General features: G+C 42.2%; 1 protein-coding gene across 1 annotated transcript in view; it reads left to right on the top strand.

Annotated features, from left to right (window-relative positions):
• Positions 1-1897: 1897 nt before the first annotated feature.
• Positions 1898-18783, top strand: part of RP1L1 (RP1 like 1) — a 43413-nt gene continuing 26527 nt past the window's right edge. Inside the window, exon 1 of the mRNA XM_069850914.1 lies at positions 1898-2167. The gene's annotated coding sequence lies outside the window, so the exon portion shown is untranslated. The remainder of the gene's footprint in view (positions 2168-18783) is intronic.

Here is an 18783-nt window from a genome sequence, read left to right as displayed (position 1 = left end):
TCCTCACACATGTCTGAGGTGAGCCCTGTTTTCAGCTCCAGTCTGAACATCACTGCAGGTGTGATTTAAGTTTCAGATGGGACAGAGTGAGGAAGGAGGAGAGAGCATAACACACAACAAGAAAATCATTTTACACCTCTATTCTTGTGGCCTTGTGACTGCTGTTTTGGGCAAACCATGCAGAATTAGACCCTGCTCTAGTTACAACTGTTGAATAATACATCGCAAACAGCCTCTGGTCTGTCATCAGTGTGGCAATAGTCATTTGCAAGGATAATTCAGAGCTGGCTGGGGTCTCTGCCCATCTCCCTTTGTGCAGAGGGAACAGAAGCACCTGAAGGTAGGCAGTAATTTCTAGGACTATTTATTTACAGCTCATGTGGGGTGAGAATGTGATGCACTGTATAAACTCAGACATTGAACTGTTTATCCTTGTACTGTATGTGTTTTGTATATGATGTTGTTTCTCCTAGATGAGATATGGTCTACAGAGTCTGGGAAATAGTTCAGCTTATTTTGAAGTAGAGGGCCCAGAGGTGTCTGTCTTTCCCTGGGTGAAATTCCAAAATTTGCTGATATGTTCCCTAATGTTTTTTTTCCCCAAAATAAAAAAGTGTGCCAACTTCCAAGTGGGACAATATAATTTCTCGCCTGAGAACAAATCTAACTTATTTCACAGCACAGAGTGTCTTTTGCCTCACTTGTAAGAGAGCATTGAACCCCTCTTTGAGATGAGTGAGTCCAGAGGAGAGCCACAAAGATAATTAGAGAGCTAGAACACCTCCCAAACAAGGACAGGCTGAGAGACGTGGGGTTGTTCAGTTTAGAGAAGGCTCTAGGGGGACCTTAGAGCAGCTTCCAGTACTGAAAGGGGCTACAGGAAAGAGGAAAGACATGGGCGTCACCGAAGTTTATATTGGTAAAAGATAATGGAAACCATATTTGCAAATAGGATTCCTAGCCTCAACATGTGCTGAGATGATCATTAACAGGGGCTGCTGAGGACACCAGCTTTACTGGCCAGGCAATATTTTTCTATAAAAAAACATGAGTCTTTTGGCAAGAAAGCATGGTCTGTGGTGAAGGTTTTGCACTAGACATTAGGATATTTGCCCAGAGAAGTCATGGATGCCCCATCCCTGGAGATGCTCAAGATGAGGTTAGATGGGGCTTTAAGAAACCTGATCCAGTGAAAGGCATCTCGGCCCATGGCAGGGGGGTTGGAACTGGATGGGCTTTAAAGTCCTTTCCAACCCAAACTATTCTGTGTTTCAATGATCTGCACCTGGTCTGTCTGTGGAAAAAAGTACCAGAATTTGAAGATGCCTCTCTTCCCACCAGAGGAATACTATTTCCCCTCACCTCTCTGGGCTTATAATTTTTAACATTCCTTATCATTTATAGATGTCCTTTGATTGCCCTGATGGAATAGATGAAACCATGTCCTGCCTTCTAGGTTTTCCTTTTTGCTGTTCATGAGGGTCCTTTTCAGGCTGGGTGGGATCTTTGCAAGCATTTAATCTAATTTATTTGCTGCATGTCACAGGCTGGAGACTTTAAATATGGTCTTTGTCATCAGAAAAGGCAAGAAAGCCTTTGCCAGCAGGAGCTAGCTTTTCCCCTTCATTCAAGCTCATGTTGCAAATACCTGTGTACAGAGGAAAAGGAGGCATGAGGTCAGGTTTGTCAAGCAGCAGAGACCACGATGCACAGTGATGCAAATTTCTCAGGCATCAGATCCGTCTGACGAACAAGGAAAAAAAATCTTTAAAACCTCATTACTTAATTATCATCACCACAGATGGTGCCCAGATGTAAGCTCCTTTCTGCTGTTCTTAATCCCATTCTAACTGACTACTCTAGGCAGAAGAGTCCATTTGGATTTTTACCAGGAGAAGCAGTTGAGTACAGGAGTACATGGTGGAAAAGAAAGCTGCAAGAAGGGAAGAGATGTAAAGCTTTAGGAAGGGACATGGGAGCCCATGCCCCTGTGTAGTCAGTGAGTGAGTATAAGTGTTCTACCTTTCATTTGTAGGGTTGAGAAACGTAAACCAGGGAGATTTCTCTGCCTGGCTCTTGATCTACACTGTGAGCGCTCAAGGGAGATCTGACCTGAAATGGATTATTGATTTGAGCAAAGCTATGTACCTGGATTACCTTCACTGGGGTGAGTTGAACCTGCCTCTCTTTATACATTTGTGAATCAATACAGGGAAAAGGAGCAACAAGGGAGATAGTGGAGTGATGAAAAGCAGGCAGCAGCGGGACATCTAATGTTAGTATTGATTGCCTTTTCTCAGTAACTCTGTTGTCCTTCTTTCATACATTTTTGTTTCTTACTACAAAAGTGAGACGTGGTTGATGTACATGTAGGAAAAACAGATGCTTATGATAAGTAGGAGTTATACTTCAGCGAGAAGGTTGCTGATGTGATTAAGCCATAGCTGGTGGCTGTATTTTGCTCTGTTAAGCAATGCAGATGTTATTCCTCGAAGATTTCCAACGGTTGTTCCTGTGTTTTCCTGGGAGGCTTAGCAGTGGGCTCAGGGTCTGTCCTTATTGAGGCATTTCCCAAGGAAGTAGGTCTCCTGCTTGACTAGAGCTGGATTCCAGCTTTCCTGATATGACTTGCTGCAGACGCTTAAAGTCTCTGCTGCTATTCAGGGACAGCAGGAGATTGAGTCTATCAAGCCCATTAGAAGATACACACTCCTGTGCGTGGAGAGGGTACTCCTGCTGATTTAAGTCGTGCTGCCCAGGCAGGGAGCCAGGCTGGTCACAAGCTTGTTCCAACATGGGTCCCAGATGGGAGAGATTGTGACTTTCACCACAAACCCAATTGGAATCTAAACCAGAATTTCCACTCTGATTTACTCTGTAAGTTCTCAATAGCTCGCAAGACCACATTTTTTCTATCCTTTTTTTTCTTTTCCTGTTGTTGGCAACCCTTCAGTCTCCCTAAGTATAAGCTAAAAGGGGGCCTTGTGTTTTCTGGCTAATACAACCCCCAGGTCATTAACCCTTGACAGTTCTTCAGTGAATTGCTGTTTAAAAAATGAATTCATTTCTTGGGCTGAAGAGGGTTCATGAAGTTGATAACATAAGGGTCATTTAGATCATCAGATTTGACCCTTCGAATAGTATGGGGCACTGAACTTCATCTCGTTGTTCCTGACCTTTTATTTATGGTCTTTATACACCGCATTCGGAAACTCGTAATGTTAAGACTGCATCTCTATAGGGGCTGAATTAACACAAAAGGGAAGAAGAATACTGATAGCATTTTACCAGGAGGTCATAGATCAGCAGGCCAACCCATGTGGTTCCAACTGTCTGTTATGGAAAAATATTGCCTCGTGGCCATATTACTGATCTGGGAATTACTGCATCTCTGTGACTCTTCTTGTAGGTTAAGGACCAAGATTTGTATTTGCTTTAGAACATTTGAAACTACAGTAGGTTCTGGCCCGTCTGTTGTCACTGTGAATTATTGGTTATGATGGTGATTGATTGGTATTTATCTTCTATGTCTTCTACTCCCCCAAATTGCTCATTACAGCAACTGAGGGGACAAGATGATGTTTCCCTCTCTTGCTGTTTTGTTCAGCTGGTTGCTTTTTTTACCCCTGCTTCACTGGATCTCCCTTAGCTCCCTTTTGGAGGTTTAATAGTCTTTTCATCGTATCTTTAATTGGTTTCTTGTAATAATGGCTCTCTTCTTATTGTGCCTTGGAGAAATATGAATCATTGGCCAATAGGTGAGTTTTATTGCTATCAATTACTTTTACTATTAATTTGTGCCGATTAATGCAAAAGAGCGACAAACTAGAGTCAACTGTAATGTGTCACTTATACAGCTCAGGTGGTTTAAATATAATTGAAAATCAGTTTGGAGAGATAAAGGACAGATCTCTTCATCTCTTCCATTCACAATGCAATTTTTTCCCCCTAAAGTCTACTGTCCCTTAAAAAAAGAAAACAACTTTTTTATTCCCAAGTTTAGTTTTAAATAACCTTTGAGAAGGGACTTCCACTACTTCATTTGAGATTATTCCAATCTAAATGACCTCACTTGCTCTTTTTTTCAGTTTTATCCCATCATATCTATTTATACCGTCTTGCTCTACATTAAGTGGTTCTGCTGCACACCTGGGGAGAATTAACACCTCAACTTTTCAACCACATACAGAATGAAAAACGTAAGAGAAAATCAAGACCAAGGAGCAGCTAGTGCCAAAAATGTTGTTTCAGAGAGTACTTGATATCATCTATTCGTGTAGTGCCTCCACTCATCAGCTGCCCCTCAGTCTAACTTATCTCCTGGCTTGCAGCACGTAGTCATTTGTCATTGTTCACTTACAAGGGTGAGAGCTCTTAACAATGGAGATCCTACTTCTCACTTGGCTTTCAGTTCCCTCCTGCCTGCCAGCCCTTTTATTTTCCCTTGGGCATTAGTTGGCGAAGCAATGTATATTTAGTGCTTTCAATATTTTTATTCTCCCTCTTTCATCTAACCAACCCTCAATTGTTTTGTTGCTTTTCTCCAAACCCTCTCAAAATTGTTGGCATTCTGCAGGCTTGTGGCTCTCCAACATCGCCCTCAGTCTTCCTCCTCCTGCAGAGTGTGGAAGTTAAGTTTGCTGCCTGAATTTCTTAGGTGTTTCCACTGGTGTTGGTGCCCTGGGTTGTGTGAAAGAAGTCCCCTGTGTACTTAAAGGCTTAGTGGGAGAATTGGGCTACTGAGATGGCAATTTAACTCCTTCCATGATTGTTTGGGAGCAGCTCTCCCAGAAACAGTGCCGGGTCCTGCACTTGGGGCACAACAACCCTGTGCAGTGCTACAGACTAGGAGAAATCTGGCTGGAAAACTGCCTGGAGGAGAGGGACCTGGGGGTGTTGGTTGACAGTGACTGACCATGAGCCAGCAGTGGCCCAGGTGGCCAAGAAGGCCAATGGCATCTTGGCTTGGATCAGAAACGGCGTGACCAGCAGGTCCAGGGAGGTTATTCTCCCTCTGGACTCGGCACTGGTGAGACCGCTCCTCGAATCCTGTGTTCAGTTCTGGGCCCCTCACCACAAGAAGGATGTTGAGGCTCTGGAGCGAGTCCAGAGAAGAGCAACAAAGCTGGTGAAGGGGCTGGAGAACAGGCCTTATGAGGAACGGCTGAGAGAGCTGGGGGTGTTTAGCCTGGAGAAGAGGAGGCTGAGGGGAGACCTCATTGCTCTCTACAACTACCTGAAAGGAGGTTGTAGAGAGGAGGGAGCTGGCCTCTTCTCCCAGGTGACAGGGGACAGGACAAGAGGGAATGGCCTCAAGCTCTGCCAGGGGAGGTTTAGGCTGGATATTAGCAAAAAATTCTTCACAGAAAGGGTCATTGTGCACTGGCAGAGGCTGCCCAGGGAGGGGGTTGATTCACTTTCCCTGGAGGTGTTTAAGGGACGGGTGGATGAGGTGCTGAGGGACATGGTTTAGTGATCGATGGGAATGGTTGGACTCAATGATCCAGTGGGTCTTTTCCAACCTAGTGATTCTATGATTTGTCAGAAGCTGGTTTTCTCTCTTTCTCTTTGCTTTAATGAGGTAGTGTTAAACACTGAATTGGGACCAAGGAGAAAAAGGCTGCATTCTTAGCATTGTCCCAGTGGTACTGGGCAAGTGACTTGGTCTGTCAGTACCTCAGTTTCCCTTTTGTCCTCTTTTAGCATCTGCCTCTTCTCTCTGCTGCTCTGGGAACTGTGACTATCATTTAGGTTTGTTTCTATATCGCTCTGAGATGGAGAGAGAGCCTAAGCACTGCGGGCTTCCCAAGCTGCCTGCTTTCTACCCACCCTCTGTGCTGTCTGCAGGGGTTCAGCTGGGGCTTGACATCCACAACATGCTTGGACGGAGATAGGCTTGGAAATCTGGTGATGATTTAGAACCACAGAATCACCAGGTTGGAAGAGACCAACCGTATCATCGAGTCCAACCATTCCCATCAAACACTAAACCATGCCCCTTAGCACCTTGTCCACCCGTGCCTTAAACCCCTCCAGGGAATGTGACTCAACCCCTCCCTGGGCAGCCTCTGCCAGTGCCCAATGACCCTTTCTGTGAAAAATTTTTTCCTAATGTTCAGGATATATGCAGGACCGCCTGAATGTTGCCCATCAAAGTGAGGTTAGCTTGTGTTACAGAATCCAGAGAGCAGAGGTGACCTCCTTGTGCATGCATGCCTGATCGGAGTATGGTGACGGGCAAGTCTGTCCCTGAGAGCAAGCCTGGACCTGTGATGTCTGACAGCGTGGATGTCCTAACATGCGCGTTTCCCATCAGTAGCACTGCTGGAATCCAGAGGAGCAATGAACCTGTAGAAACGATAGCTGCTTACTCAACAGACCCAATGCACATCCCAGAGCCACATTAACAGGCTGCCCAGGGAGGTGGTTGAGTCACCTTCCCTGGAGGTGTTTAAGGGACGGGTGGACGAGGTGCTGAGGGACATGGTTTAGTGTTTGATAGGAATGGTTGGACTAGATGATCCAGTGGGTCTTTTCCAACCTGGTGATTCTATGATTCTATGATTGTATCAGCTCTACTCCTTAAGCAAATGTGGTTTTAGTCTTAGTTAGCCTAGTGTAGTCAGTAAAGCTGTGAGAGTCAGAACTGGATTCTTTGCTGCCTTATGGAGACATACAGGCAGGTGCCAGTTAACGTCCCACGTTGCACTGGTGGCACTGAGAGTGATAAAAGAGAAAAGCATTCCTCTTGAAGCCCAGAAAGCAATAAGGCTATGACAGGTAATAAAAATAACCTGCAGAGTTGTAAATCTAGAATATTTCAACTAGAGTTATTAGGAATAAGCATATTTACAGTAACTTTTGGTACTAAAAGTGCACATAAGAGTAATGAGATATATGCTAAACATGAGGCAACTGACAGCCACTACAGTTGGTTCCATAAATTACAAGTGTGGTGGAAATTTTTTTGTGCTACTTGAGGGAACATTCACTGTTACATCAACGTTTATTCGGCATTATCCCACACATACTGCTCAGAGGTTTCTTTCGCTCAGTGGCTTGGTTTCTTCATATTTGCATTCTTTTTGCATTAGCTGACCAGGCTTAGTCACCTGGTGTCATCCTTGTTGCTTGACTGCACAAGCCAATCTCATGTCACTGAGATTTGGCCATGAGGTCTTGCAAGGAGGTAGTTCTGACTTGCCCTCGGTGAACACCTCAGCAAGCCCATAAGCATGTTTGGCAGATGCCCTTGCCATTAAAGTTCAGGCAAAGTGAACAGCGAAGTCGGAAAAACGTGGCATTTGGCCAATCCACAGGAAAAAAACAGCATAAATAATCCTAGGTTTGTCTTGCAGTACTTTTCCAGACCTATTCCCTTTCTGTTGGGGATTCAGTTCCCCATTTCAACACGCTATCACTTTAAGCTTCCTCAAAGGCATGCAAAGCCTCTTAATAAATAATCTTGCTATTTCTTATCGTATCTGCCTTTGAGTGAGAGACAGGACAAATGGGACAGTGTTCGCATCTGAATCCAGGTCAGGATCAGATGTAAGCTGGGAAATGGTGGTGATGAAGAGCTAAGTGATGACTGTGATGTTATGTAAGTTTTGCATTAGCTCCTACATGTTTTAGAAGAGCTGTCATTTTAGGATGGGTATCAAGCCAGGGAACAGAGGTGCACAGCAGCAAGGGGCATTCCATCTCTCCCCACACTTTCACATGTCACCTTTTACCATAGTATCTGGATGGCTTCTGCTCCATGAATTGTGAGGCGTGAGCTGAATTGGCCAACTCTGGCAATCTTCAGGAAAGGAAGGAGAAAGAAAGGAGAAAATTAAGATCTTCATTGCTGCTGGGGGTGATAAAGGCAAATGTGAAAACATAGGAAAACAGGGAAACAACTAGACTGCGGAAGTGAAGAATCTTATAGGCAGGATTTTAAATAGACCTTGCACAGCATTGTGAAAGCTGTTGAAGTTTATAAAGGTTGAGATAGGTAACTCAGAAACAGGTGTTTTAGCAGGAAGGAATGGCAGGAGATTTTTGAGAGAGTCAAGAATCTAGGATTTGGCAACAACCCAGATATGAGTGTTTGGTGTGAAGGAGACGTAGGTGTTGGGCATGACATGGAGATTGTGAGTTTGAGTGTTATATGAGGTTATTTGCAGCAAGGAGGGCTGGGGGAGCGAAGAGTTTGTGGTGAAAGATAAGGAGGTGTTCTTTTAACCGTGATAAAAGTGTTGTCAGATCCACATCTAGAAAAGTTCAGAGGAAGGATAGGAGAGACCCAGCAGTGGAACCTTTGACCTGCTACCATGAATGTGGAGAACGATGTTGCAGACTGACATCACAGAGAGTACGATGACAACAGGAGAGAGAATTAGGATGAGGAAGAATTACCAGGGAATTTGGGGAAGGTGTGGAGGGAAGGCAGCAGAAGGTGGCCTCTCTCACAAAGTAGACTGAGGCTAACAAACATGGTGTCCATTACTGCAGAAGAGAAGTGGATCTCAACTGCAGCTCAAGTAAAGGAGGGGCAGTAGTTGCCTTTTTTATCTGTTTAATGCTAGGTTCAAGTGTTGAGTCTTTTAAAGGACCCAAACCATTCTATTCATGAAGTTTTGAATGTTCCAAAGTGATATTTCTACTTTTTTTTAACATTCAACTACTTTGAAAGAGTAAAAGGAAAACTAAGGTGAAGCTGAATTTTTCCCTGGATGTAAAACAGCTTTTTTACCTTCTCATATCTCAAAAATATCAAAGGAATGCTATTTGAAGGGTCAGTCTACGAGGAAATGTGGCAAGCTTTTTTAGCTCCCTCCACCCAGTATTTCAGGTTTCCATTTCTGGTAATTATTTTCTATCCAACTGAAAAAAAAAAAAAGCATTTTTATAAAAAGTTCTTTGAAGAGCCAGCCAAGGAGATTCCCCTACTTCCCCCTTCTTTGTTAGCAATTAAAATATTAATTTCTGGTAATTTAGAGCCAGGACACAAGGATTGGTACGCATGTGATAAAATAATCTGATTGTCATCATCTGTGTCCATCACCTTGATCTCCTTTTCTAGGCATTAGAAAGAAAGAATAGTTTCAAAATAGAGTTAGCTGTAGCCTGAAAGATGCTATATCTCTCTGGTGAGTCTGAAGAAAGGCTGGAGTAACAGTTTCAAGTACAGATGTTACAGACATTCCCATTGAGCATGAAGTATTCAGCTATGATACATTTGTCCCATGGTGCCCAGGTTTTGGCTGATCCTTGTCCCTCCTCCAGGTTGCACGTGATCTCTCCAACCTTGTTTGGAGTTGAACAGTTGAGTAGTCACTTGACTGTTCTACCCCACCACAACTTTTTGTTCTTCCAGAATGGCCCCAACACATCGGGGAAAGACCATACATGTAGGAAATACCCACTATTATCATGCAGCTAGTCAGGGAGAGAGAGCATTGTCCCTTCTGTGCCCAAAAGGAGCAGGTGTTCAGCAAGCACTAATCCCAAGAGATCTCATGAGCTCCAGTGGGTCCTGCCGCCTCATCTGATCTGTGGCACTGGCAGTGAGGTTCAATGGATTGGGAAAAGAAAGAACAGTTTATTGTGTTCCAAGTAACAAGTGAAAACTGCAAGGAAAAACTGCAGAAATCACCAAATTTAGACTTTGGCCAGCGTACCAGTATTACTAATGCTACCCTTGATGAGAGGTCAAAGTTCTGCTGACATGAATTAAGATCAAGAATAAGGAACACTGGAAAGGATGTAAATCTTGAGGGTAGAGCAAAAGTAGCAGAAAAAGCAGGACATTAATAAATTAAAAATGAAGACAATTATTCAAAACTGGCTAGGTTATTGAATACCTTAAAAAAAAAATCTCCTGAAGAAGAAAACTAGAGAAAAGCAGTTTGGATAGGATTTAAAGTGAGGGAAGTAGTCACTATAAAAAAAAAAAAAGGTAAAGAATCCTTGAAAATATTGCAGAGCGCACAGATTGACTTTGCTGATCACATTGGTGCATTGTACATTAGACAATGAATAGAGAAATCCACTGCATGACCCTCTAAAACAACTATTGCTAAATGGGATGAATAAAGGAGAAAGTTTGAGATTATATATGCCTGATTTTATTTTCCCCCTACTATTCAAAGCCAAAAGGAGATAGTCATTCCAGGTGAGAGCTTGTGTCTTCCAGTATAGCAGAAGAAATGTTAAAGCAGAAATAAATACACAGCTGTATGGCACAAGAATTTTAGAGACAAGGCCAAATAGACACATGATGACAGAAAATCTTGACTGCTTTGAACTTGGCTTGAAAAAATTATTTCAAAGGATTTTAGAAGACACAACGTTAGATGAGTAAAAGCTGTCCACAGATTCAGTAATCAACATATTGATAAAGTGAGAGAGTATAGCTGTTGAAATATAAAGGTATCTATATTTAATATATTTTAATATTAATTTATATTAATATTTTATATATTTTAAAATAGTTTGAAGAGTGCAAAATCCACATTATGAAACTCACAAATGATAATTATTTGGAAGGAACTGCTAGAAATGCGCCTAGAATTGGACCTAGAATTGTTAGAAAAATGAGATCCACACTGGAAAAAAAGTAAATGTCACATACTGAAGATTGAATAATATCAAGAAAATGTTTTGTTCGAAATGTGAAATTGGAAAATGATGGTGATATATTAGAAATTAACTTGTGCCTAAAGGAGGATGGGAACATTAGGATGCAATTCATTGTTTTATTGCACGTGTGGATATCCCAACATTGAATTTGGGAGGCATGAGCAGCGTCTGTGTATTTGCAGAGTTAGGTGCAGTCTTGAGGAAGAGGGGTTGGAGTAGGTTAGCATGGAAATTGGAAAAGAAAGCTTCCAACACCTGCAGTAGCTGGAAATTACAGTGAGTTTCTTCTACTCACACACAGCCTTTAGCTGCCATGTCCAGATTCAGTTGGAGACTGAAACATCTTCCAAGCTCGTAGTGGCTTTCTTGGTTAATCTCGCAGTAGCTGGCTCCTGGGTATCATGTTTTTTGGCTTGCCTTGCCTCAGGTCCTGTTTTTTAGGCATATTCCTAGTTCTTCAGCTGCTTCCTCCCAAGTGACAGGGGACAAGACAAGAGGGAATGGCCTCAAGCTCCGCCAGGGGAGGTTTAGGCTAGACGTTAGGAAAAAATTCTTTACAGAAAGGGTCATTGGGCACTGGAACAGGCTGCCCAGGGAGGTGGTTGAGTCACCTTCCCTGGAGGTGTTTAAGGCACGGGTGGACGAGGTGCTGAGGGATATGGTTTAGTGTTTGGTAGGAACGGTTGGACTCGGTGATCCGGTGGGTCTCTTCCAACCTGGTTATTCTGTGATTCTGTGATTCCTCTAGTCAGCTGGATGCTCACATAATCAGTTTTGTTCGGTCTTTTTCTTCATAGAATCATTAATGTTGGAAAAGACCTCTAAAATCATCAAGTCCACCTCTCAGCCCAACACCACTGTGCCTACTAAACCGCGTCCCAGAGTACCACATCTACACTGGCTTTGAACCCCTCCAGGGATGGGGACCCCACCACTGTCCGGGGCAGCCTTTGCCAGGGCTTCACCACTCTTTCAGTAAAGAAATTTTTCCCAATATCCAATCTAAATCTCCTCTGGCAAAACCTGCATCCATTTCCTCTCATCCTATCACTAGTTTCTTGGGAGAAGATACCAACACCCACCTTGCTCCAACATCCTCCCAGGTAGTTGTAGAGGGCAATAAGGTCAAAATGTTCAACCCCCCTTAAAGAGAGGAAGATGAAGAAGCAAAGCTCAGCTTGTTAAAGGGAATGTGTGCATATGAGTTAACTGGCCTAGGAAATCTCAACTGCTTCTCTATAAAACAACTTCTGTACCTGAGCTTTTACATCCTTCTTGGAGATCAAAACAGACCTGGAGTGAGAGATGGAAGGTGGAGGAGCCACTTTGTGTGACTGTGATCACATAATCAAGGGACATGCATACCAGACAGTCTTTATAAGAAAACAAAAGGACTATTAACACCCTGCTCAACCCACGCTTAATTCTTGTGATAAATATATGTTTCTGTGATCTTGTTCCTTTCATGTAATTAGTTGTGTCAGTTCTAGGTTTGAGTTTGGCAAGCTGCTCCAATCTTGTCACGTTGCCTCCTCCATCTGATGTGATAAATAGCACATCTGTTTATCAGTTTCCTGGCATAAACATGCAGATCAGCTTGAACATAAAACTTTGAGCTCACCTCAAAAGAAAATGCAAAGTTATTTTCCCCCAGTATAGCCAGAAATGTGAGCAAAGGGCTGTGAAGGTTACCTAAAACCCTGAATCTTTAAAACAGCAATATTCTTAGGAAATGCATGGCTACGGCACTAGAAATCCCCTCTGAAACAAAGCATTATCCCCAGCTTCTGGGGATATTTCTGAGCTGTTGCTGGAGCTGAACTGTGTGCAGTCTGAAACATCCAGATGCAACAGGCTCCAACAGCAACAGTCGCAGAGACGTGTAATCAGAGTTGTTACTATGAGAGATCACAACTGGGTGTGAATATGTAGCAGAACTGGCCTCTGGTTTTTTTAAGACCTTGGTTTCACTTTAGGAAAGACATATCCTACATTTCTTTAGCAAAAGAAAACCAATCCTCTGTGTTAGGGCTTTTCTGCTACCTTCAGTGGAAGAGTGCTTTAATTTCGCAGTGGCTTTTGACTAATGGCATCCCAGGGGAGCTGTCACAGTACAACTATATGGAGAAACTCAGAGCACTGATTGATGTGAGACAACAGGATCTGTAGGGGAAGGAATAACCAATGGGCACCATCATGTCCCTGTCTCTTTCTACTCACCAAGAGAACCTTACAGATGCTCCATGTGTCATTGACAATCTTGTTTTATTATATTGTACATGTTTGAGTGACGAAGCTGGTGAAGGGCCTGGAGAACAAGTCTTATGAGGAACGGCTGAGAGAGCTGGGGGTGTTTAGCCTGGAGAAGAGGAGGCTGAGGGGAGACCTCATTGCTCTCTACAACTGCCTGAAAGGAGATTGTAGAGAGCAGGGAGCTGGCCTTTTCTCCCAAGTGACAGGTGACAGGACAAGAGGGAATGGCCTCAAGCTCCGCCAGGGGAGGTTTAGGCTGGACATTAGGAAAAAAATTTTCACAGAAAGGGTGATTGGGCACTGGAACAGGCTGCCCAGGGAGGTGGTTGAGTCACCTTCCCTGGAGGTGTTTAAGGCACGCGTGGACGAGGTGCTGAGGGACATGGTTTAGTGTTTGATAGGAATGGTTGGACTCGATGATCCGGTGGGTCTCTTCCAACCTGGTTATTCTATGATTCTATGGTCTGTGGTCATGATCTTGTGACCAGATCTTTATGGCTCAGTCTCTACTCTCTGAACTGCTACAGATGCCATGAGCTTTGGTCTTCAGCTTCATAAATGCTCCTGTTATTTGCATGCGAGGGTGACTCTTGGCAAAGTAATAACATTTCTCAACTGTATTCTATCTCATATTGAAGGGATTGAAGTTCATAATTTGAGTCCATGAAGAAGATGGATGTAGCAGGTGTGGAGACATTGTCTATGGAATAAATGCTTTTAAAAATAAGAAACTTCGAAAGAAACTATTATTTAGCAATTCCATGGGATTTTATTTCTCTACATCTGTGCTTGATTGCTGAAAACTAATTAGATAACGCATCTAGAACGCCACATCTTAGTGCTTTACTATACACCTCTGGGAAGAGCCTGGCTCTCTATATACCATATATGTACCATGTCCTAGGTACTTATAGACAATTATATGAATGCCTCCAAGTCTCTTTTCCATGTTCAAGAGCTCTAGAGCTCTAATCCTCCCCCTCTCACCACACACACTGTGCTCCTGTTTTGTCCTGTCATCTTGGTGGCCTTTGCTGGACTCACTCCATTATGCCAGTATCTTTTTGGTACTATTGAGTGCAATCCTGGACACAGTGTATAAATATTCTCTCAAAAGAGGCAAACAGAAGGGAGTTATGACTTCTGTTGGCCTGCTTAGGGCGCTTTTGCCAATACATTGCAGTATGTGAGTGGCATTCTTTGCCATGAGGGTTCAATGCAGACTCTTGTTCAACTTCTCGTCCACAAGGACCCCTACATCTATTCCTTCAAAGCTGCTGACTCTCAGACTGTGTTGCTGCATGGAGGCTTATTGTCCCTTACACATGGTCGGTGTTTTCTTCTCTTGGGGGCCTTTTCAGCTAATTTCTCCAGACTTTCAAGGTGCTTCCAAGTGATGGTCCTGCCCTCCAGCATCTGAACTGCTCCCAGCAGTTTGGTGTCCTCATTGGTTATCTTTTCCCATACAAGTACTTGTAGCTACCATTTTTACCAAGTTATTTCTTCCACACAGAAATAGGTCAACATTAACATTTGGAATGGAGCTACTTAAAGAAATCATGAACGAGATTTTCATTTGAATTTTTGTCCCAGAAAAGGTTGGAGTTTCTGGCAAGAAAGATAAATCAATGTTTTGTAAGATGTAACTATGTTTCTCTAAAAAGTCTCATTTCAATTTGTTCTGTGCCCTTAAATGTTAAAGTGATCTTATTAACAAGGAGTGTTTCTGGTCTAACCGAGCCAAAATATTGTATGGAAAATGACAGAAGATGAGATTTTTGATTCATAAAAAGAGAAAAGCATTGAGTTGGAAGGCAACGGATCTATTTTCCTGCTCTTTGCCACTCAAGCTTTTGTCAGAGCTGGTGTTAAATACAAGCAAAAGCACCTCTTGGTAGGGACTTCTCTGGGCAACCTGTGCCAGTGTCTCGTCTCCCTCACAGTCAAAAATGTTTGCCTAATATCTAATCTAAATCTCTCCTCTTTCAGCTTAAAATCAGTTGCCCCTCATCCTATCCCTGCATTCCCTGATAAAGAGCTTCCCCCCAGCTTTCCTGTAACCTCTCTGTAAGTACTGGAAGGCTGCTCTAAGGTCTCCCTGGAGCTTTCTTTTCTCTAGGCTGAACAAGCCCTATTCCCTCAGCCTGTCTTTGTACTGGAAGTGCTCCAGCACTCTCTTATTTGCCAAGAGGAATTATGAAAACATGAAGGCTCACATAGGTCAATTATGACAAACAAGTTATTTCCCATTATTTCTCATTCAAAGGTTGCTTTCCTGTTCCAATTTCATGCTAAAATCTCAGTGATCCAAGTGTTAAACATTGATCTGAGGCTCTGATTTTGATATATGCCATGAATTCAAAAATATTTGGGTTAGGAGTCACCAGACTTTCCTGTTAAGATAACATTTCACTGAAAAATCGTTATGAATTTCACTCATCTATGTCCTGACTAAGTGACTATCAGCCAGCTGAGGACTAAGAACTTCTACACGTATCCTTAGGAGATACCATAATCTTTACTGTAGCAATTTCCTTGGAGTTACCCAAAAGACAAATCTGATTCCAAAGTATTGTTGAAGAAAGGATGGACTGATGAGATGACAGGTAGGGTGGCTCAGGAAAGTTTTCCAGACCTCTGCATGCTTTTATGCAAGAGAAAGATATTACCTCTTCGGCCTTGAATGCATTTTCAGTTATACTGGTGTGATTTGAGAGGAGTGGCACTGAGTCAGATTTATACCTGAGTTACATGGGCGCAAGCAAGAGAAGGATTGGGCAAACTAAAACCCTTTTCCAGCAGCTTAGGTAGCTTTTATTTCTATCCTTAGCAACACAGTCCTGATTAACCCTCCAAGCTGTGGTCAGTCATTTTGAGGACAGTTTGATTGACAGCATGTAACCTGCTAATGCTTTTTCCTGCGGTGTCTAATACATTAGATCCTGGAGGTGGTTGGTAGACTGCGTTGGGTTTTTTCAAATTATTTTGTTGATTTATTTGTAATCTCTTGGATATTCTATAAGAAAAAGTCATCTTGAGCAGGATGCATGAAGTATTTCAATGTAAGTACAAAAATATGCATTGAGATTCCTCTCTTATGTATCTATAAAAAGATGTATTTGGGTAAGATGACCATTTTTGTTGCCTTGCCAGATGTGTAGTAGAATACCTTTCCCATTCTGAATTTTCAAATGGATAGTGCAAAAATTCTCTCTGTGAAAAGTGTTTATATTTCATGCAAAGCTTTTGTGGAAGGCTCTTCCTTCATGTTACATACTGCTTCATAAGAGCATGACTTGGGTGGAAAACTGACTCTGTCACCCTGAAATTAAGGGACAAAGTTCCTTTACATTCATGGTCCCTTAACAGTCCTGTGAAACTATTCCCCAAAAAAGTTAGTATTGGGAGAATGTGTTATGATTTGTCCCTTATTTTAATATTTTGTGCTTCTTTCAATACGATTTAACAGCTTGAAAAAAGTAGAAAAAAGTCCTCGGGAAGCAATTAGGTTTCTGGGAGTGCAACCAGTATATTGGGGACCAGCACTGGTCCAGGGATTACAGTTTGGATAATGGGTTTATTTGGAAACTATGCCGCCAGTGTTTGAAAGCTCTAACGTGGGACTCATAGAGAAAAAGTTAAAAACGCCTTTCTGAAAGCTGTTGAAAAATAGAGAAATGAGATATTTTCTCCTGGAAGATAGAGTAATGGATTGACTTTAAAAGGGAAATGAATAAGTGAATAATTGTTTGGTGAAGTATGTACGTGAAATAATAAATCGTCCTGAAATCTTTGTCAGTGTGCATGGATATAAAAAAGCAGAGATTTGTCAAAATAATAATCTTTCAAATTGTGCCTAATGTTTTTTCTCTCCTAGCTAACGTTAAACTCCCATTTATTGCAGGAGTGAATTTGCTGCAGTACAACGTGTACAACTATTTAACTTGAGAGTAGAATAGTAAGAAAATATTGGCTTCATTCTGAAAGGTGGAGAAAATCAGCATTTTCAGAATTTTGAATGCAATCAATGTCAAAATTACTATTAATTACAATGGTCACCAAACCACACCTCCAAAGAAAAATTTGTCAGTAGCACGAGTATTTTCTTGAAACTAGAACTTCATTCAGCTGTTGCAAGAAGTGTAACCAGGAGCAAACTGAAGGAAACATGTAATTAGAAATATTTTTTGTTTGTTTTTTAACTCATTTGTTGAACCATAAAAAAACGTTTCTTACTTGTGAGGTATTTTTTAAAGTTGCCATAGAAAACAGTCAACTAAAAGCATCATTTGGAAAGTAATTTTGATGCAGGTGCTTGTAGCCAGAACAACCTTCTGCAAGCCGAAAGACAAGCTACTGCATTTCTTACTAAAATTCAAATGGTTTGCTGCCTATCTATGTGCAGTAACTTCTGATCAAAAGGTGACATATCTAAATGCTGGTTTGGGGGTCTTTATTTAAGTTTGAGTAATTAATTCAAAGTGAACTGTGGAATAGCTGTTCCTATTCATGAAACAGACATTTGTTGTACTCATTGCAGCCAATATTTCAGCAGTAGTACCTAGTGCAAGTTAATTTTTTTTCGTGTTAAAACCAAAATATCTTCTTATTTTGGCATAGGAGTTTCATTCTGTATGGGGTCTGAAGGACACGAATCTGTTAGAGCAAGTCCAGAGGAGGCTATAAAGATGATCTGAGGGCTGGAGCACCTCCTATAGGGGGACTGGCTGAGACAGTTGGAGTTCTTCAGCCTAGAGAAGAGTTCAGGGAAACTTTCTAGGATGAAGGGGAGATGTAGATTAGATATTAGCAAGAAAAATTTTCCTGTGAGTGTGGCGAGGCACCGGCACACCTTGCCCAGAGAATTCATGGATGCCCCATCCCTGGAGGTGTTCAAGACCAGGTTGGATGAGGCTTTGAGCAAACTGATCCAGTGGATGACATCCTTGCCCATGGCAGGTGGGTTGGAACTGGGTGACCTTTAAGGTCCCTTCCAATCCAAACCATTCTGTGATTCTATGAATTTTTTAGTGACTGGCTTCCAAGACAATACAATTGAGAAGGGCAAGCAAGCAAAGGTAGAGTCTAGTCTTTTTTCCACTTGTCTCCACCATGAGAAAGATATTAAAAACATTTGGGTTCCAAAAGGTGGTGTTATACTTAAACACCAAACTAATTTTAGCATTAAAAGTGAAGGACACCAACTGCTCTCACACAAACTGGGAGTATCATTTTTGCACTGTTTTTACCAGGCTCTTCAGCAGAACCTAATTTTGTAGTTCTATTTGAGGTCTTGTGCTATATCATACTGTTTTCTGTTTGCCTAACTAACACTGAGTTTCATCTGGACCTTACTTTAGCATGCTATGGTGTGACCATTTGCAGTGTTCTGAAACCAGGCTACCCTGCCTCTCAGTACACTCAGGACTGGTTGCATACTGTGATGTGCGATCACCACACGAACAAATTCAGCTTGGCTTTGTTTTTTTTATATGCTGCTTCATGAGGTTGAAGGGTTACATGAGAATCCCAGTGCTCTGCTTGCAAAAATAAAACCAAAATAATCACTGGCTCTGATAGTTTAAGAGAAAACCTCAAAAATATAAGCAAGGAAGACACAAAATTCAGAAGGACAACAATAAACAAATATCAATTTTTGTGGGTTTTGCTTGGGGTCTGACTCAATTTTTGTGCCTTAGAGGAGACCAACACTGACTGAATTCTCATTGGCATCTGTAGGACAAGGCTGGTTTAACTGCAAGGAGCAGGGTTATGGCTATGCTCCCTGTTGTGTTTCCTTGTATCTTCTTGAGCCAGTGAGTTCATAACAAAATGTTCGTAGAATCTGCTCTTGATCAAGCGTAGATGGCAAAACTCTTGTGAGGAAAACAAACTTTGCTC

The sequence above is a fragment of the Phaenicophaeus curvirostris genome, chromosome 2, assembly GCF_032191515.1.
Source record: "Phaenicophaeus curvirostris isolate KB17595 chromosome 2, BPBGC_Pcur_1.0, whole genome shotgun sequence".
NCBI classification, from domain to species: domain Eukaryota; kingdom Metazoa; phylum Chordata; class Aves; order Cuculiformes; family Cuculidae; genus Phaenicophaeus; species Phaenicophaeus curvirostris.
This window is presented reverse-complemented; position numbering and strand designations above follow the sequence as displayed.